Source organism: Emydura macquarii, unplaced genomic scaffold (genome assembly GCF_026122565.2).
Source record: "Emydura macquarii macquarii isolate MOO-44397 ecotype Brisbane River unplaced genomic scaffold, CSIRO-AGI_Emac_v2 contig_374, whole genome shotgun sequence".
NCBI classification, from domain to species: domain Eukaryota; kingdom Metazoa; phylum Chordata; order Testudines; family Chelidae; genus Emydura; species Emydura macquarii.
Window position 1 is genome coordinate 3,070,620 of NW_027130511.1, and position 13,271 is coordinate 3,083,890.

The following is a 13,271-nucleotide window of genomic DNA, read 5'->3' on the forward strand; positions in this document are numbered from 1 at the left end:
CTCCAGTCATGCGAGTTACCCCCACGAAGTCTGTTGTTCCAATTACATCACAGTTCCTTGACTGTGCCAGGACTTCCAATTCTTCCTGATTGTTTCCTAGGCTTCTTGTATTCATGTACAGGCACCTAGGGTAACTAGTAAATTGCCCTACTTTCTCAGTACAAATCAGGAGGCCTCCCCTGTTGCACCCTCCTGCTTGTGCTTCCTCCTGGTATCCCAGTTCCCCACTTACCTCTGGGCTTAAGTCTCCATCCCCTGGCAAACCTAGTTTAAAGCCCTCCTCACTAGGTTAGCAAGCCTGTCTGTGGAGATACTCTTCCTTCTCTTCATTAGGTGGATCCCATCTCTTTTGAGCAATTCTTCTTGGAACAACATCCCGTTGAAGAATCCAAAGCCCTCTCTCTGACACCACCTTCATAACCATGCATTTACTTCTATAATTTGATGGTCCCTATCTGGGCCTTTTCCTTCAACGGGGAGGATGGACAAAAACACTACTTGCGCCTCAAACTCCTTCATCTTTCTTCCCAGAGCCATTTAGTCTGCAGTGATCTGCTCAAGGTCATTGTTGGCAGTATCACTGGTGCCCATGTGGAGAAGTAGGAAGGGGTAACAGTGCAAGGGCTTGATGAGTCTTGGCAGACTCTCCGTCATATCCTGAATTCTAGTTCCAGGCAAGTTCCAACTCTTCTTGAGTTTCTTCATCTGGATGGTAAATGGATGACTGTCCCCCTTAGGACAAAGTCCTCGACCACCATCACCACCACCTGTCTCCTCCTGTTGGGAGTGGTGGTTGTGGAACCTCCATCCCTAGGACAATACATCCCATACCTTTTGACCTATGAGGTCTCCTCCTGATCCCTTCCCTCAGATGACTCTTCCAAACCGTTCTCCACAGTAATACCTGTGCAGACAGCCTGAAAATGGTTGCTTATCTCTATCTGTTTTGGGGATATATGAGTTCTCTTTCTTCTTCTAGAGGTCACACGCTGCCAGGTTTCTTCCCCTTCTTCAGTCCCCCGTGCACTGCCCTCTCTGATTCTTCAGCATGTTGTGCCTGCAGTACCAAATCCTGACTTCTATAGAAAGTTTTTGTTATTCTTTGACTGCTTGCTCATGTCCATTCCACTATAGGTGAGTGCATGCCTCCATGCATGGTTCCCGGAACTTTTTTCACCTTAGCACATCCCATAGGGTCGGCTCCAGCGCCCCCTAGAGCCCCGTGCACATGCTGCAGTATATGAGGCACTGCCGGCCCTACGCCCCCTCAATTCCTTCTTTCCACCCGTGACGGTTGCTGGAACTAGCCTTACTCTCAGCAAGTACTATTCCCCTTCTTTAAATTTGTTTGTTATTCTAAGTAGTTTAGTTAGTTAAATGTTAAGTGTAGTTAGAGATAAGGCTGAGAGAACTGGGCTTGTTTAGTCTGCAAAAGAGAAGAGTGAGGGGGGATTTGATAGCGGCTTTTAACTACCTGAAAGGGGGTTCCAGGGAGGATGGGGCTAGGCTGTTCTCGGTGGTGGCAGATGACAGAACAAGGAGCAACGGTCTCAAGTTGCAGGGGGAGGTCTAGGTTGGACATTAGGAAAAAGTTTTTTACTAGGAGGGTGGTGAAGCATTGGAATGGGTTACCTAGGGAGGTGGTGAAATCTCCATCCTTACAGGTTTTTAAGCTGAGGCTTGACAAAGCCCTGGTTGGGATGATATAGCTGAGGTTAGTCCTGCTTTGAGCAGGGGGTTGGACTAGATGACCTCCTGAGGTCCCTTCCAACTCTAATATTCTATGATTCTATGATTCTAAGTCCCTGTGGGGACTTAGAGCGACCAGGCTATGCCCCGGTCTCCAGGATTCAAGCCGTGTGCTTCCTGTGGGAAGGCCTTCCCGCTCAGCGATCCCCACAACCACTGCCTTAAGTGCTTGGGGGAGGCACACAGAAAAGACAAGTGTAATATCTGCAGGGCTTTTAAACCGAGGACTCAGAAGGAGCGAGAAATCCAGTTAAAAGTCCTGCTAATGGAGGCAGGGCTCTGCCCAGCATCTGAGCCAGCCCGCTCCACCTCAGCACCGAGCGTGACCACGGTGCAGAGTGCACTGCTAGCACCGCCCTCGATTTGGCACCGCACAGCATCGCCGGCACCAAGGAGGAAGAAGGCACATGTGGAGCGTAGACACTCCCCTGCACCATCGGTATGGGCAGGTTCGAATACAGAGATGCACTGAACTCGACCCGTCAAGACTCTTTCTCCGGTGCCTGCATCTCCGGTCAGGGAGTCTCCCCCGACTTCTGGGAGTGGGAAAGTGCCCCTGCTGATGCCGTCAACACCAGAGGCTTTTCAGGCATCAAAAGCCTTGTTGGCCTTGCCTACACCACCTCCGCTCCCCCCTCCACCAAGGGAGAAGGGGCCAGTGTCACGGGGGAAACCTGCATTGGGTCCCCCTGAAGGGCAGTGGAGATCCCTGATACGGGGAGGAAGATCTCCCACCGGGGGCAGAGTGAAGATGCTCCCCCAGCAGTCGCTCCAGGTCAGCGGCGTTGAGCCAGCCTAGGTCAGAGGTGTCAAGAGGGCGGTCCCCGGCATGGAAGGGCACCCGGGACCAAGGATGTGCATGGCACCGCTGGCCCAGTGGCGTGGAGTCTCCCAGGGGGGACAGTTGTCGGGAGAGCCGACACCCCCACAGAGCATCACAGCCTGTGGCGCAGTCAGCCCTGGGTTGGCCCCAAGGTCAATGGCTGCAACAATGGCCTTATTGGGCCCCATGGGGTATAGAGATGGGGCCGGGGCCCTAATCCAGCCTGTCTTCATGGGTGCAGTCTGTGGAGGGACCCTCAATGGGTGCAACTCTTTGTCAAGAGGCGGAGCACCCGCAGGACAGGCCTTGGCAGTCCTCTTCCTCCTCACCGGATGAGGCAGTCTCCTGGGATCACATGGCGCCACTGAAGGATTTTAGGGTGCACTAGGAGCTGCTCAACTTGGGGCTGGATGTGAAGGAGTTTAAAGAGGCTATCATGTGCTGGTGGCAACTGCCCCCAGCGAGAGTGGCCCTACGAGGCCACGAAAGGGTCCTCAAAATTGTAAAAGCCCTGTGGCAAACCCCTTCCTCGGTAGCCCCTACGTCAAAGGTGGAACGTCCCGGCCGAAGGGTTCGAGTATCTATTCACTCACCCCGCCCCGGGAACCCTGGTGGTAGACGCAGCCAACCAGTAGGACAGGCAGGGCCAGCCAGGGTCCACTCCCAAAAACAAAGACAACAAAAAGCTGGATTTGTTTGGGAGAGAGGTTTATTCCACAGCAAGCCTGCAGTTCAGGAGTGCCAACCATCAGGCCCTCCTAGGTAGATACAATTTCAATTTGTGGGACTCCCTCAGGCAGTTCGCTAAGGCCCTGCCCCAGGACCAGGCCGCAGACTTTATCACCATCGTGGAGGAAGGAACCACAGTGGCTAGGGCAGCGCTCCAGACGTCCAGTGACGCTGCTGACTTGGTGGGTAGGGCCATAGCCTTTGCCATCTCCATGAGAAGGTGCTCATGGCTGCAATCCTAAGGCCCGTCCCAGGAGGTGCAGCAATCAATTCAGGATCTCCCCTTTGATGGGTCGGCCCTATTCTCTGACCAGGCCCATGTGAAGCTGCACAGTCTGAAGGAATCCAGGGCTACGCTTCGCTCCCTGGGCCTGTACACGCACCAGGCTTCCAAGCGTCAGTCACGGCCCCAGGCACAGCAGCAGCCAAAGCCTCCGCCTAGGCCTTTTCAGCCCTATAGAAATAGGGACAGGGATAGGGGATTTAGAAGGAGGAATTAGCCCCCAGCTCATCCTCATCCCCCTAGCAGGGGGGTCAGGCAACTGGAGGAGACACTTTTGATGTCTGCTCTCCTGGATCCGCCCTGCCCCTTCCTAAACAGGTTAAGGCCCTTCTATCCCGAAAGGGCAGAGATCACGTCAGACCATCGGACCCTTAAGATAGTCTCAGGTGGCTATGCCCTACAGTTTACATCTACCCTCCCCCTACATGCCTCTTCAGGGACCCCTCTCATGAGCAACTACTCTTGCAGGAAGTGGACACCCTCCTCAACATAGGAGCGGTGGAAATGATCCCTCAAGGCAGAATGGGGAAAGGGAGTCTATTCGAGGTACTTCCTCATCCCCAAGGCGAAAGGGGGTCTTAGACCCATATTAGACCTGTGTCATCTAAACAAATATGTCAAACATCTCAGGTTTCGCATGGTTTCCCTAGTCTCCATAATCCCTTCCCTGGATCCAGGAGGCTGGTATGCCGCCTCGACCTCAAGGGTGCATACTTTCATGTGTCTATTCTCCCCAGCCACAGGCTCTTTCTTCGCTTCATGGTGGCTGGCTGCCATTACCAATTTACAGCCCTACCCTTTGGCCTATCTTCAGCTCCAAGGGTGTTCACCAAATACATGGCGGTTGTGGCTTCCCACTTGAGACGAAAGGGTGTGCAAATTTTTTCATTACCTGAACGATTGGCTGATCAGGGGCAGGTCCAGGTCCCAAGTGCCCGAGAGTGTGACCCTCACTTGCTCCACATGCAGCAGGCTGGGAAGAGCAGAAGTCCACACTAACCCCAGTGCAACGCATAGAATGAATTGGGGCCACCCTGGACACTTCCCAGGCCAGAGCCTTCCTGCCTCAGCCATGTTTCAAGGCGATGGTCTCTATCATCTCCCAGCTGCACCAATGCCCCACAACAACAGCCAGGCACTGCCTACAGCTACATGGTGGCCTGCATGCACATAGTGAGTCTAGCTCGCCTGAGGCTCAGACCACTTCAGGCATGGTTGGCCTCAGTATATGGGCTGAGCAGACACCCACTGGATCGGGTGGTCACAGTTCCCCCACCCATCCTAGACTCCCTAAACTAGTTGCGGACTCCCAGGGCAGTGTTGAAGGGTGTTTCATTCAGAGAACTGGTCCCGTCGGTCATCCTAATCTGTGACACCTCAGTTGTGGGATGGGGAGCCCACATCAGCACCAATTTAGGCACTCAGGGGCTCTGGTCAGGGGACGAGAGGTACCTGCACATCAACATGAAAGAGCTGAGGGCCATTCGCCTAGCCTGCAAGGTGTTCCTCTGATTCCTGACAGTCAGAGTGGTGCAGGTGCTGACGGACAACACAGCAGCCATGTTTTACATAAACAGGCAGGGGGGAGCACGCTCCTCGGCCCTCTGCGAGGAAGCTATCCATCTGTGGAACTTTGACTGCCTCTCACCTCCCAGGAGTGAGGAATGACGAGACAGATCACCTCAGCAGGTTGTTTCTATCCCGCCACGACTGGTCATTGCACCCAGAGGTAGTGACTACGATCTTCCAGAAGTAGGGTATTCCCCAACTGGACCTATTCGCATCGGCCTGGAACACGAAGTGCCCGAGTTTCTGCTTCTCTGGGCTCGCGAGACTGGGTCGATTTCCGAGATGTTCCTCATCGACTGGATGGGGACCCTCATGTACACGTTCCCGCCCATTCTGCTCCTGCCCAAGGTCCTGAGGAAAATAAAGAGGGACAGGGAGGATGTTACACTCATCGTTCTGGCCTGGCTGAACCAGCACTGGTTCAGCATGCTGCTGGACCTTTCCATCGCCCTGCCCCTGGAGCTCCCAAGGTGGTACAACCTTCTCTCCCAGGGCCATGGTCACCTGTTGTACCTGGACCTGGACTCCCTGCACCTCATGGCTTAGAAGCTCTGTGGCTGATGGAGGGAGAAAGAGCCTGCTCGATGCAGGTTCAACAAGTCCTGCTTGGCAGCAGAAAGCCTTCCACACAGGTCATGTATTGGGCTAAGTGGAAACGGTTTACTTGTTGGGTGGACTCCCGGGGTATTCCGTCCAGCCTCTTGCCTCTGCAGGCGAGCCTGGAGTACCTCCAGCAGCAGTGTATGGACCTCCCACTGATGCATGGTCCCGGTACCATTGTGGTCCACTGGTTCCAGTGGATCTATATCCTTGGAGCTCCTGGCACTATTGGGACCCATACCGTGGCCAAGGGGCACCACCACTGCCTCATCACCACCCTTTGTCAGTCTATATGAACCCACCCTCAGTTTATGAGGAGACCCAAGATACTGCACCATTGGCACCGCTGGAATTGATGGAGCCACCAAACCCCACAGGATTGTCTTCCTTCTCAAACCAGGCACTTATCCTGCCTTCCCTTTTTCCCCTGGATGATCATGGTCAATATAAAGATCTGTCCCAGAGCGTGGCAAGGGACCTTAGCCTACCAGCAGAGAACATAAAGGACTCCCAGGACAAGTTCCTGGACATCCTGCAGCCAGCGGGACCCTCAAGCACTGCTCTTCCCATATACAGTGCACTTTTTCAACCAGCTCAGGCAGTCTGGCATGCTCCTGCATCATGTGTGCTTACACCTAAAAGAGCGAAACACAGATACTTTGTCCCTGCAAAAGATATTGACTTTCTTCTTCCAGATGTGTTGCTCATGTCAATTCCAAGTAGGTGTGCGTGCACCATCATTGGAAGGTTTTTCCCTTAGTGGTACCCGTCGAGTCGGTGCAGGCACCCCCTGGAGTCATGCCTCCATGGTGCCATATATAGGGTCCAGCTGACTTGCTGCCTCTTCAGTTCCTTCTTACCACCTGGGGTGGTCATTAAAGCTTTATCTTCTCTTGCTTCAGCAAGCATTTTCCCCAGTTATCTTTTACTGTGGTTCCTGTAAATAGTTAGAGTAGAATTAGTTAGTGGTAGTTAGCTAAAGATTTACTTGGGGTTCCCCCCTCCCATTACGTTTCTCCCCGGGAATCGGGGCATGCATCAGTCCCAAGGATTCAAAGCATGTCTTTACGAAATGCATGGCAGGAGTAACAGTCTTCCTTCGAAAGTTAAGGATCCATGTGTTCCTTCATCTCCACAACTGGCTAGTGAGAGGCCAGTCCAAGTCTCAGGTATTGTGCAGCATAGCCATGATCCAGTCTACCTTCGACAAGCTGGGGCTCCTAGTCAGCATGGACAAATCAATTCTGAAACCAGTACAGAGAACAGAATTTATCACAGTGGTCCTGGACTTTACAAAAGCCAGAACTTTTCTACTGCCATCAAAGCTTCTAACACTGTGGACTTAGTTTGGGAAATTAAAGCACATCCTGTCACCACAGTATACAGCTGCCTCAGGCTCCCAGGGCATGATAGCGTGCACCTATGTAGTAAAGCACACCAGACTGCACCGCTAAAGACTAGGTTAGCTAGCTTTGGTGTATTCCCCAACCCATCATTGCCTGGACATGGGGGTTCAAGTACCAGTGCTAGTCTTGTCCTCCCTGGATTGGTGGACAGACCCTCTAAATTTGTATGGGTTTTCCCTTCACTCCCTGGCAACCAATGCTCACTTTAGTCTGTTGGGGAGCATACATGGGGTCACTACGGACTTGGGGTCTTCGGTCTTTTCAAGTTCTCAAGGCTCATATAAATGTGAGAGAATTGTGAGCTGTCTGCCTTGCAAGTTCAGCCTTCCTTCCACATATAAAAAGAAAAAAATCTGCTAGTGCTAATAGACAACTTAGCAGCTGTTTTATGTAAACAGACAAGAAAGGAGCACGTTCCACCCTATTGTGCCATGAGACGATTCTCCTATGGGAGTTCAACATAGCCAACTCTATACACCTCAGTGCCACTTACCTTCCAGGCGTGCAGAATACAGTCTCAGATTAGCTGAGCAGGTCCTTCACAGATCACGATGAATGGTCACTATATCTAGATGTGGCCAGATTCATCTTCCGACTGTGGAACCTGTTTGCAACAAGGACCAACAGAAAGTGTCTACCTCTGTTCCTGGGGCTGGCGGGTGGGGTTATAGTGCAGGTTCATTGAAGGATGTGGTCCTGCTGCCCTGGAAAAACACCCTACTCTATGCCCTCCCTTCAATCCTGTTGCTGCCCAGAGTCCATACGTACAGCACCAGTGTGGCCGGGCAGCACTGGTTCTTGATCCTACTAGCCTTGTCAATCAAACCTCCACTGTCTCTCCCACTAGATCTAGATGTAGTTTCCTAGGACCATGACCACCTCCTGCCACCCCGGCCTGTAGACCCTCCACTTGACAGCATGGGTGCTTCATGGTTAGCACTGTTGGACAGGCTTGATCAAAAGGCATACAAGAAGTACTTTTAAATAGTAGAAAGCCTTCAGCTAGGATTACTTGCCTGGCTAAATGACTGCATTTTCCATCTGGTCCTGTCCAAAGCGTGTTCATCCAAAGCAAGTCCCCATCCATCACATATGAACTATCTCCTGAACCTACAACCTCAAGGTCTAACAGCTAGCCTTATTAAGGTTCATCTGGAAGCTATATCAGCTTTCCATCTGTTTAGAGAATAGCAGAGCTCTCTCTTTCAATCCCATTGCTATCAGTTTTTTGAAGGGACTAGACAGAATACACCAACAGGTGTAAGAACCTATTCCCCCATGGGAGCTGGACCTTGTATTAGCTGTGTTAATTGGAACATCTTTTGAACTTTTCATGACTTGTTCTTTACTCCACCTTCCTATGATGGCTGTATTTTTTTAACTGTAATCACCTTGGCAAGGAGAGTGGTTTTGGTATCGGAGCCTGTCTATTCAGTCTTTTAAAAGGCAAGGTTTATCTTCACCATTACCTGACATTCGTGAAAAAAGTAGTTTCCAATTTTCTCGTCAGGCAATCTATTTGCCAACAGTCTTCCCAAAACTTCATGCTCATAGAGATGAAGTGAAGCTCTGAGACGCTTTAGATGTCAGAAGAGGGTTAGCATTTTTCTGGACCAGACTAAATTATATAGGTCATCATAACTGTTTGTCACAGTAGCATACAGAATGAAAGGCAACCCAGTTTTCTCAAAGGATATCCTCCTGGAATTTCTTTGCGTATTCATTTGTCTTACTAGTTCATTTGTTTTAGTAATCTCACACCACCAGCTCGATCGCTAGCCTAGTCTCCTAGGGGCAAAGACAGCTTCTGAAACTTTCCTGGCACAAGTTCCAATTCTGGACACTTGTGAAGTGGCAATTTGGTCATCAGTGCAAACATTTCCTTCTCATTATGGTATAGCCTTTCAATTCAGAAACAATGCCAGATTTGGGCATACTGTTCTAGTCCGTTCAAATGGACTCTGGGCTCACCTCCAGATCAATCTGTTTGTGAGTCACCTACAATAGAATGGCCATGTGCAAGCACTTAAAGAAGAAATGGTTATCTCTTTCTATAATTGCTGTTCTTTGAGATGTTGCACATGTCCATTCCGCGACCCACACTCCTTCCACACACTATCAAAGTCTATCCAGTAAGAAGGAACTGAAGCGGATTGGGGGGTGCTCTGTTTTTTACACTTGCATGCAGAGGCTCATGGCAGCAGCGGCTGCTTCAAGTGTCCTTACAGATACTGGTGAGGGGGAAAATACTCTGACAATCATGTGCTGGGTTTGCACTCACCTTCAGTGGAAAGGACATGTGCAACACAGCTCAAAGAGCAACAGTTATGGAACGGTAGGTAATCATTTCTTCTTTTAATAACAGTGGGTGTCAACCTGATTTAACCTGTCAACCTAAATTCTTCTTACAGTGTTGACATAGCATGGTTCTTTATTTTCTATCCTAACTTGTTGCTGTGTACCTTCTGCCCCTGAGTTGGCTGCATAGATGGATGGTGTAAATAATTTTAGGCTGGATGGCACCAGAAAAATATTAGTGTTAGTAAAGCTAAGTTAAATTAAAAATGACAAGGTTTTGAAACAAATTCTGAATGGTGAGGCTGAGAGAATCTTTGAGACTAAGCTGGGGGCCATAGAAAGATAGATGCAAATAATGTAAGTGGATATTTAGAAACCTAACTAAAGAGATACATTGTGCTGAGAACCTGTTTGCAAGCAGAACTAGGAGTAAGACCATGCATCAAGTGATTTATCAGGTTTGTGTAGTGAGTGAGTGGGCTCATTCCCAGGTCCACTTGGTCCTCATCTCTCTAGATCCCACAGCTTCATTTTTTTCACAAACTCTTTAATCTGGCCAGTCAAATCGGTAAAAGTGCCTTCAATTAATCTTCGGGGTGAGAGGAGTTGGCAGGCACGTTATTTTTTTAAAAAAGCTTGCCTGCTAATAATGTAATTATAACTTGTAACTTTCATACCCTACCCCTTTAGCTCTCTCTACCCTACCAAAACATCTTGAGCTCCTGGGCCCAAAACTGTTGACAAAACCCTGGTAAAAAGGTTAATTTGCCCATAAGACAGTTTCTATTTACCCACCAAATATCAGATTATGTCTTCCCACTGGAAAACAAACTCAGTTGTGACACCACTGTTTAACAGTGGAAATCCAAAAGGCTATATTTAGTCATAGGCCAATAGTCTTATTTATTCCCTTGGCTGGAGATATTAGGATGCTCAGTATAGAAATACACTGCATAATGATTTACTTTGTAACAATCAGATTTTTTCATTTCATTGGCATGTCATTAATAGGTTTAATTAGGTGAAGAAGCAGCATGCTGAAGAATTGTTTTATTTACCATAGCTTCCTATATATAGCAGCACATTAACGATCTACAGTGTTCTTATGTGAGTCAGAAATCCAGAAGCAGAGTTATTCAAATGGCACAAAGATCAGTTTTTGAACTCTCCTCTGTTTGCAGTATGAGCTTGTTACGGTTTGGGAATCAGGCAGTGTCACAATTAAAAAAAAAAAAAAGTCCTGTCAGTGACAAGCCACAGTAAAGGTAACATCCCTGGGGAAAACCTGCAGAAGTTGTTTTCTTTTAAATGTCAAGTAAGTGTTTGTTGTCCTGGGCACTAGCCATGAAGGTACTTTGGTGCCTAAGTCTTGTATTTTTAGGTACCACTGTGATCCACAAAACTCCAGCTCAGCTGCTGCCTTACCCTGTAGGCCAGTGTTTCTTAACCTGGAGTTTTAGAGGGGTCGCAAGTGCAGAGCTGGTATTGGGGGTGGCAAGAAAGGTAATTGCCTGGAGCCACAGGGGCGCCATGAAACTAAGTTACATGCCTCAGCCCCGTGGGGGTGGGACTCAGGCTTCAGGGGTACAGTAGTTTGGAAAGGTTAAGAACCACTGCTGTAGGCGCTAACGTTTTTGCCTCTGGGCATGTGCACTTCAGTTGCACTCTAGGGCCTTGTCTACACTAGAAAGTTTTGTCAACAAAAATTTGCCAGCATATAGCCGCCGCTGTAATTAAGTCACTGTTGCATGTCTTCACTGTCTCCTTCTGTCAGTTGAGTACGTTCACACTATCAGCTCTTTTGTCAACAAAGTGAGCAGTGCACTGTGGTAGCTATGTCACTGTGCAACTGCATGCAGGGTACTTTTGGAAGGATTTGCAATGCCTCATGGGACAGGCACAGCATCACATGATGGTTTCTGAATCCCATCGTTCCATAGGCATCCTACTAGTTTGACAGCTCCTTTTAAACTGCCCTGTCAGCCAAGTTCACACTGCTGAACACAAACACAAGAAGCCCACAGAAGCGGGGGGTGGAGGGGAATGAGTGAGTGAGTGTGTGTCTGTGAGAGCGAAAGAGAGAGACACACACTCATCCTGTCTCTCTACGTTCAGACAACAGGAGCTGGAAGAAACCAATCCCAAGGCAGAAGCTGCTACACAGATAGCTCATAGCTGGCGTCCCCTGTTCCCCGACCCCCCTCTGCAGAGACGGGTCTGGTACACCTATGGGGGCACTAGGTGGGGGGCGGGGAGAGGGACACAGCCCCCACCTCCATCCCTAGCTCTGCACAGCACATCAGGAGTTACATCTCTCCCCTGTAGTTTAGGACAGGCAGGACAGGACTGCCCTTTGCTGTGCTGTGGAATGTGCTCTCCACGGTGAGTTAACTTGAAATCTTCCTGTGGCTTTGAAAGGGGAGGGGCGGAAGCGGATGGCTGCAGGGCAGCCGAGCTCAAACTGCTTACCAGAATGGCACTCACAATGGCATGCTGGGATAATCAGCAGGCTATTTTTAGCAATAAAACCTAAGGGCAGTGTCTACACACATGCTTTTTTGCAAAAACTGCCAAAAAAGGCTCTTCGCCTCTTGTCTAGGTGGTTTTATTTTGTCGACAAAACGGCATTTTTGTCGACAATAGGGTCATTGCAGTGTGTACACCAGGATTGTTTTGTTGACAGAAGGTGACTTTTGTCGACAAAACTCTAGTGTAGGCCAGGCCTAGGTGTCAGGTGTCTCCCACCTGAGCATGCACAATGCTGTCTCACACTAGGCATTCGGATGCCTTCTCTTGCCTCAGGCCTAGGGTTATTCACAACGAGGAAAGATAGGTGGTCAACTGCCGAAGTTGAGTGTGGGGGGCCTGATCCGGTAGGCTTGCTCAGAGGCTACCCATCTGATCAGAGCCCTTGAGCGAGTTCAACGTCACACAAAACAGTTGGTGCCCAATAAAAAGAGTTAAAATGATTCTGTTGCCCATTGGTTAGGGCAATCACTTGAAAGGTAGCTGATCCCTGTTCAAATCCCTTCTGCCCCTCAGGAGGAGGGGGATCTTGGACCAGGGCCTCCCACATCCTGGGTGAGTCCCCTATCCACTGCCACCTCGCTGTTTTGGATCCCGCATTCATCTTAGGTGGCCAAATGCCTATCTTCCCCCAATTTGTGGATCACAACCAGAGCTAGGCAGCTCCATGCAGTCTGGACTTAGGCATCTATCCACTCAGAGGGATGGGGCTTAGCACACACCCCTCTGGTTGGTGTCTCTCATTGGCTAGCTTAGATGGTTCCCTCCTAGTATGCTGGCAATGTGCATCTCTGTCTAAGGCACCTATCTCTCCCTTTTCATTGTATAGGGAACCTATGTGCCTGACTCAGGCTTTGTGGATTGCAGTGTTGTTCCTGTGAGTTTTCTAGGTGCCTAAAAATTAGGTGCCGTGATGCTCAGTATCGCAACCCCATAAGTCCCTTTGTGGATATGGGCCTCTGCCCTTAAGGGTTTGATGGAATCCCAAGGGGAGAGGTGCTGTTTGTAGTTTTCTTCACCCTCATCACCTTTTCAAGTGAAGCCTGCGGAAAGCCTGAGCAACAGCAGAAACTTCCCCAGCAAACAGGCTCGGTGGCCAGGTAAGTCTTTGGCCTTTTTGTTGTCACTGCCACCAAGTCAGTGGGATATGTTGGGTACTCAGTACTTCTGAAAATCACACTACATATTTATATGCCTAAATAAGGATTTGTCTTACATAACCATTTGTTGAATGAGCTGGCTAAAGACCAACAGGGAGGAGGAAATATGCTTGGCCCTATTGTGGAAT